Here is an 8,407-nt window from a genome sequence, read left to right as displayed (position 1 = left end):
TTTTGTAGGATGATGTCTTTTCACATACTTGGATAACCTTGGTTCTTTCCTCATTTCTAAGTTTGGTCTTTCAGCTTCAGAGTCATTGTGCACATCTCTTTCAGGTATTTCATCATCTATTTCATCTGTACTGATTTCAAAATTAGATGTGCATTATCTTCATTTTGCAACTCAACTTTTGAATGCAGCTCAACATTCACTGGTTGTGACTCGGCTGATACTGAAACTTGTTGCTGATTCCCAACTTGATTGGCAGCTTTTTCTTCAATAGGCATTCCTTCATAGAAGTATACAAAGGATATGTACTCTTTTGGTTTCTTGGTTTCATCAGCATGAACTTTTGCATACTCATCAAAATTTACATTTGCACTCTCTACAATCTTATTAGTGCTAGTATCCAAACACTTATATGCTTTACTTCTTGTGGAGTATCCAAGGAATATGACTTCATCACTCTTTGCATCAAACTTGTCATTTCTAGTATCTTTAAGAATATAGCATCTACAACCAAACACTTTGAAATGTTTTACATTGGGTGAGTGACCATACCATAATTCAAAAGGTGTTGCATTTGTACCTTTCTTGACTTGTACTTGATTCAGGGTGTAGACAGTTGTACTTACAACTTCTCTCTAGTATTTTAGTGCAACATTCTTCTCTATCATTAATGTTTTGGCACAATCTATTACTAATCTATTCCTTCTCTCTGCAATGTTATTTTGTGGTGGAGTTCTAGGTGCTGAAGTTTGTCGCTTGATTCCTTTGTCATTGAAAAATGTCTCAAACTCTTTTGATGTGAACTCTCCTCCTCTGTCTAATCTTAGGCACTTCAGACTCTTTCCTATTTCCTTCTCAACCCTAGCCAAATATCACTTAAACATTTGAAATGGATCGGATTTTTGCTTTAAAAACATGGCAGTCGTCATCCTAGAGTAGTCATCAACAAACAACATTATATATCTGTATCCTTTGTACTTTGCACTTCTATTGGGCCATACAGATTAGTATGCACTAACTCTAGTACTTCTTTGGAAGTGTAGGTTTTTCTTTTAAAACTTTACTTGGTCATCTTCCCTAGTTGACACTATTTGCACATTGCATTTTTAGGCTTCTTTAGTTTAGGAAAACCTCTTACTTTCTTCATTTTGTCGATGCTAATCAGATTATCAAAGTTGACATGACATAGCCTTTTATGCCATAGCCACACATCATCAAATCTAACAACAAGATAGTATGCATCTTCCATATCTAGGTAAAGCAAATTACTCCTAGTTTGTTCTCCTTTTCCTATCAGATTTCCATCAGTATCATAGATTTTGGCAGTTTTATTTCCAAATTCTACTTTGCATCCTACATTACCTAACTGTGACACACTCAACAAATTGTAATTCAATCCTTCAAAATAGTATGCATTATCACATGAAATTTTCTCTGTAAGCTTAATAGAACCTTTTCATTTGATTAGACATGGAGCATCATTTCCAAATCTAACAATATTTCTATCATACTAAGTAAAGGTAATAAACTTACTTTTGTCTTCTGTCATGTGATGTGAGCATCCACTGTCTATGATCCACCTATCATTTTTGTTTATACAGGTTACCAGTGTTGTTGCCTCATCTTTATTTGACTCATCCTTCATGGCTACATAGACTACCTCATCATCATTTTCATCAAAATCCTCTTCTTCAACAAGGTAACACTTTTTGCCTTTATCTTTGTAATCTCTGCTATCATCTTCTCTTATGTTCTTGTTCTTGTTGCCTTTTCTGTAGTTCTTTTTCTATGTTCATCTTGCAGCAATATGTCCTACTTCATTGCAATTAAAACATATGATGGGAAGCTTACCTTTGAATTTACCTTTGCTTCTATGAAATCTTTTGGGCAATAGTGCTTCCAATTGTTCCACATCTTCTTCATCTATGCTTCTATCACTGGATGCATACTTTACCTTTTTCTTCTTCCTCTTTGGTTTTACTTCTTCAATATCTTTCATTGATAGCTTGGTCTTGAAAGCAGATTCAAGATTCTCAGGTCTGTAGTTATCAAAGTTGGATAACTCAAATGCAGTGAGTCTTCCCACTATACCTTCAAGAGTTAGCATGTTTCCTGGTACATGTCTTAATTCTTGGATGGTTGATACTCTAATAGCATAGATGGGGAGAAAAGTTCTTAAGAATTTTCTATTAATATTTTCATCATCTAAATGACCTCCCAAACTACTTATTGCACTAACTACTTCTTTCACTTTAGAAGCATATTGAGTAGCGTTCTCACCTTCTTCCATTCTCATGTCATCAAACTTTTCTCTGAGGCTTTCTCTTTTTTCTCTTTGAACAATATAATCTCCTCCATAAATATCAGTCAAGGCTTTCCACATCTTGAATGTAGATTCACATCCCTTGATGTCATCAAATTCAACATAGTTGAGGGCTGAGGTAATCTCCAGCATTGCCTAATTGTGCTCCTTCTTTTTGTTCATATCTTTTACGGTAGGTACAACTGGATCAACATATTCCACTTCAATTAAGGTTTTTGCATGGTCACTTATTGATCCAAGGTGCAACTTCATTAAACTTTTATATGCAATGAAGTTATCTATGTTGATCTTGGGAACTTCTCTCTCGGACATCTTGATCTTCCTACTTCTAGTACCTTTAAACCAAATCAGCAAATGGCTCTGATACCAATTGTTAGAAATGCTTTAGAATAACCGAGAGGGGGGGTGAATTAGTTATTCAAGGTAAAAATGTCCTAATAAAACTTTTTCACTAAATATAGTGAGCCCGTTTAACTAATCATGCATCCATGCTTAAACTTTCCTACTTAGCAAGTTACTATAAAATCAACATGCAAGAACAACACATGAAGAATCAACACATAACATAGTGATTTACATGTAAACCCAATTTGGCAAAAACCACCAGTAACATGCTACTCAATTCTCACTCTTCTAAAGTGATGCCCTGTTAAAGGCTACAACACACAGTTAAATGTGACCTAGTTAAAGGATTTCAACCACCCTATTCGAAGTGGTCCTAGTTAGAGGACTTTAGAAAATTCACTTGGAATGCCACCCTATTATAGGATTTATAAATGGTTCTTAGACCAACCTAAGTCCATAGGATTTTTACCCTAACTGATACAATTGTTAGAGAGTAACAACGCGGGCTTTTGACCTGATACAACTCACAACTTAACTTGTAGATTTTAGATCTCAATTCAGCTCTCAAATTTTTCTTGGCTTTCAGTCTCTGCAGCTCTGACAGCTTGTCCTCCTTTCAAGTTTTTTCTCCTTGAGTCTCCATGCTTGATGTACCAGTGCAATCACCTCTATGGTCACCTATCAAAGCATAGTCTATGTGCTCTGTTCCTCCCTCTCTCTCTCAATGCCTTCACCTTGACATCCTACCAATCACTTCAACAACCACACTTGCTTCTTGACCTATAACTCTTTAAATAGAAGTTTGGAATACTTTTCCCACTCTTAATTTTAGTTCGAATGGATTAGGTAAGATTCAATGAATCTACCCATAATCTTATTTCTTCCAAAAACATCATGAAGAATCCACCTGTATTCACCCAAAAATGGTTTATCTAAAATTTTGTGCCACCAGCTCATCATCCTTATCCTCCATCTAGTTCACAAAATTCAAGGTAACAAACTTGATGGCTCAGATTTGGCAAATCTTTGACTTTTCAAATAATGCAGTAGCTTGGCACTATTGAAATTCTGATGCTTGACACATACTATGTTACTTGGCACCTACTATGTTTTGTTGATGCTTTGCTCCTTCTGTTTCACTTGACACACACTAAATTTTGCATTTTCTCAGTACTTACTAAAAATCTACTCAGCATGAACTAGCTTGTTCAGCATCCACTAGTGAACTTAGTCAAGCTTTGCAGACAGCTTTGTTACAACTTATTCTTCTAGAGTTTCTAAGTGTAGCCAACCTCTGTATCTTCAAATATATTATCAATACATAATTTCACCATTGTCTTAACTGATCCTTGCACTTCATTACAAAATCATAACTCAACCTTTCCCTTAGGTACTTTTGTTACATCTTATTGATTAAATCCTCTTCATCAATCAACTAAGTGATACTACTTGCATCTTATAAGAAATTGTCATTCCATTAAATAGCACGTTTGACATCAATGACAAAACAATGATTGAAAACATTCTTTATCAATAATCTCCCTCTTTGCAAAAAAAATCTCTTCTTCAATACTGATTTTTTCAATCAGATCTCAACAATTTCCACTAGAACAACAGAGGAAATCAAGTTTTCTTGACTCACTCTTATTTAGTTCCAGTATAGCAGAACTTATATATTGTAGATTGCATTATTATCCACCTTTTTGAAGTCTCTAAAGTGAGTGAGAGACAACTTCGGAGATAAGAAAAGATTAAAAAGTAGAATAGTCCAAGCCAGTTAGATATCAAAACCAAAAATGTGAACCTCATAAATTCTGAAGGAAAAAATTCTTTTCAAGCAAATGCATCCACAAACATTCACTAGCATCTTAGAAGAAAAGTTAAATTATGCTTTCCTTGAGAATCAAAGGAGTGCGGAAGGATTAATGTGGACAAAAGTGTGAATACTTTTAGCCAAAAAAAAAAAAAAAAGTATGGATTTTTTGTTAGTAAACCCTAGAGAAAAAATGAATGCAAAATATTTAATCTAAACATCACAATTCTAAAAAAAATGTTAGATTCATAATTCTAATTCACATTTAGTATAGAAATTGAAATGAAAATAAATATATATTACCAAATATTTATTTTCATATTTTGATTTAGTTGATTGCATACATATTGCTCCTAGATCTATTTTATCTTTGTTATTTAACCAATTGGTTTAATTTACATTCACATTGCATATCTTAAGGTGACGAAAGATGACTTGCTTGCATACTTAATAATTTGGGTTTAATATTGGCATCCCTTTATCCTATTTGGGTTTTTCTAGTCTAACTTGAATTATATTCAGAGTTATGTTTGGAAGCCCATCTTTCTCTTGTAATTGAAAGTTAGTGAAGTGAAAGTCTTGTATTTATACATATCCTATTGAGTGTAATGCCCCGCAAGGGAACCCAAAAGAAAATAACCTAAAGTTTCACTAAGTTTGCCAAAAAAAAATTTTAAAAAGATAATAACTTAACGACAATAGATATGAAATAGAGAAAGCAATAACATACACACATACATAAGCAACACATAAACAAATTACATATTTTAAGGGTCCCATGACGTTGAATCACATTTAAGTTTAATTAAATACTAAAACCAATATATATCACATCCACATTAAAGAATAACTACAAGTACAAATCCATTTAAATAATATACAATTATCTCAAATGCCACTTGGCAATAATCAAAATGCACAATCATCCATTGTAAAGATTATAGGGTATGAGAGGCTAAAAGAGTATACATTATAAAATAGATTACATCATCTTTTAAGATCCATGAAATAAGATATGACACAATAGGCATAACCATACATCATAGTACACAAGAATAAAATGAAAGAAAATACAAAACAAGGAACTCCAACTACGACATCAAACTATCGAATCTCAATGGTAAAAGTAAAAAAAACTATCACCTGACCTTATGGAACCTAAATGGTCCACTCCCCTACTAAGGAGATAATCTCAAGTCCCAAACAAGATAACAATCCCAAAGGTCAAAATCAACATCTAGGTCAAGGAAAACCTGAAAGTAATCTAACTCAAGGTACCAAGACATACATGACATCTAAACCTAGAGGCAAAAATGACACGTAGGAAATCTACTATGAAAGTGGGAAAGTGTCATCACATGAGTCAACTCTAAGGTTACCCTGGCAGCCTCACTGGACTCTGGCCCCTTAGTGACTCTATGTGGCACTAGTATCATTTTGTAGTGACAAGGCATACTAGTGAAGCAAGGTCACAACCAAGCATCCTCTCTACTCCCATCCTAGTCTATACTAGCACTCAAGGCATGGGCGAGGAAAAACAAAGACTCTTATTAATTCATTTTACTCTCATTTAATGAAATGTTATCACTTATTAAAATAACCTACAATGGGTTACCCAAGAAACCTCTTTAGGGCTCTGGCCTCCATTGTAAGTCACTTCCCAACATGACATACAAATAACCTACCTTAGGCACAATACAAGCAAATGGTTTCATTGACTATAAAATACACATCAATTCTTAAACAAGCAACTGGAAAGCACTGAAATATCATTGATTGGAAATCATAGATTTCACCAATACAATCATCCTAATAGGACTGATCCAATATCAAGTACACATATACCAACCCATGACATCACATGACATCACCAAAAACAAATCACAATAATCACCTCAATCCTAAAAAAGAAACTGGAAAGCAATCCAAAGATAGATGGTCAAAGACTCAAAGGTTATACCAGAAAAAGTCATATCATTCACCTCAGTTCTACACAAGAAACTGGAAAGTACAACAAAACATCTAATCAAACTCATCATAGAACACATATGACACATCACCATGGTTAGGTATAAAAGATCGTAACCATAACATCATCTCAAAACAACACCCCCAAGCCTTTGGTAAACATCCTGATAGGTCAAAGTACTAAGTCAACCCTGAAACCCATAATAGTAAACCACACCTCATAAAGAGTACATAGAAAAGTAATTTTCATAATTCATTAGGTTTTGAGAACACAAAAGTTAAATTTCCACTATGGTTTCAAGTTCTCATTTTCATTTTCAAGTATTACAGATTCACTAAATTTCTTGAGTCCACACAAGTCACAACACTCAACAATTCATAAAAAGTTGTTTAAACATAGTTTTCATTATTCAATTTGTTTTCAAATACATGATTTGATATACAAGACTAGGGTTTCAGTTTTCATTTTCAAGTATTACAGTTGATAATGTTTTTCATTTTAATCAGAGTTTCAGTTTCCATTTCTCTAGATGTTAGATTCACTAAGGTTTTCAAGTTCACAATAAAATAAGATTTCTTTTGCATTCAAATATATCACAACAACTGATCCTTCTAGAATAACGTTCTTTATAACAAAAATATCATTAGTTACAAAGGAAAATGTCTATTCATTTATTTTAATATATAATTATTTATATATAAAATAAATGTTTAATTAAAATATTTTAATAAAAAATTATTTAATTAAATACTATTCCTAAAAAGTCTATGTGGTGGCCTTCGTTGGTTGGTAGTTCACTGGGTTGCTTCGTAGATCTGAACCCTACATCAAAAAAAAAAAAAAATTATTAATTATTAATTATAATATTTATAAAATTATTAATAAAATGATATTTATATATATTAAATTATTAATAATAATAAATATTAAATTAAGTAATATAATATATATCTAAAAACTATACCCATAAATTTAATTTAATAAAATAACAAAAAAATTTAAAAAACCATAAACTAAATCGCAAATTGGCATGTGTTGGAAAATATGATTTTAACTTGTGATGTAAGATTGCATAACCCCTAATGGGGAAGTCGTAAGACAACTTGGCTACCAAAGGCAATCATTGCCTTAGTAGCATTTGCTGCCTTGGCAGCGTGCATTGCTATGAAAGTTGTTGCTCTTGCGCTTGCTATGAAAGTTGTTTTTTATAATAAGAACAACAAATAAACTAAAACCAGTATCCCCTTAAAAGATTTTCGGATTGGTGTTATGCATCTTTGGTAGAAGATCTCACATTCTCTTCAAGAAACTATTCAAGTGAAGTGTGTGCTTGATGGAGGTATAGATCTGGTTGATCTTGATATATGTGATCATCTCAATTTTCATCTTCTGGATGGGGTTGCAACTCAATGGTGTCAAAGAATGCCCAAGAAGCATCGACAATAGAGGAAAGGATGGGTGAATTAGGAGGGTCATTGGACTCCTCATCCTCATGGAATTCTGAAAATTAACACTGATGGTTCTTCCTAGGGGAATCCAGGCCCTGCTGGTATTAGGGAAGTGGATCGTTGCATTTTAGGTGAAGTTAAATTCTTTTTCTCAATGCATAAGGGTGACTACACTAACAATCTCATGGAGGTTCGAGCCATTTTATATGCTATGAAATATTGTTGTTTGTGGTGATGACGCAAGATTATCTGTGAGTTTGACTCCAAGTCGTGGTGAACTTGCTTTCCTCGCAGGAGCTTGAGGATGTTAGTTGGTAGCTGGCCACTGTTGTTAATCAAACTCTTCTCTTTTGTACCTCTCTTGAGTTCATTAGGTTTACTTACATTCCTCGTGAATGGAACGAAGTTGCTGATTGTTTGATCAAATGGGCTCCTAGTCATGCTCCAGGATGGAATATTATGAATAGGAGGCAGCTTCCCTTTGAGCTGGTACAAGAATTTCATGAACTTGT

Source organism: Cupressus sempervirens, chromosome 6, assembly GCF_028749045.1.
Source record: "Cupressus sempervirens isolate cs-2001-9-10 chromosome 6, ASM2874904v1, whole genome shotgun sequence".
In the NCBI taxonomy this organism is placed as follows: Eukaryota; Viridiplantae; Streptophyta; class Pinopsida; order Cupressales; family Cupressaceae; genus Cupressus; species Cupressus sempervirens.
The sequence above is the reverse complement of the archived record's forward strand: the minus strand, read 5'-3'. Positions refer to the sequence as shown.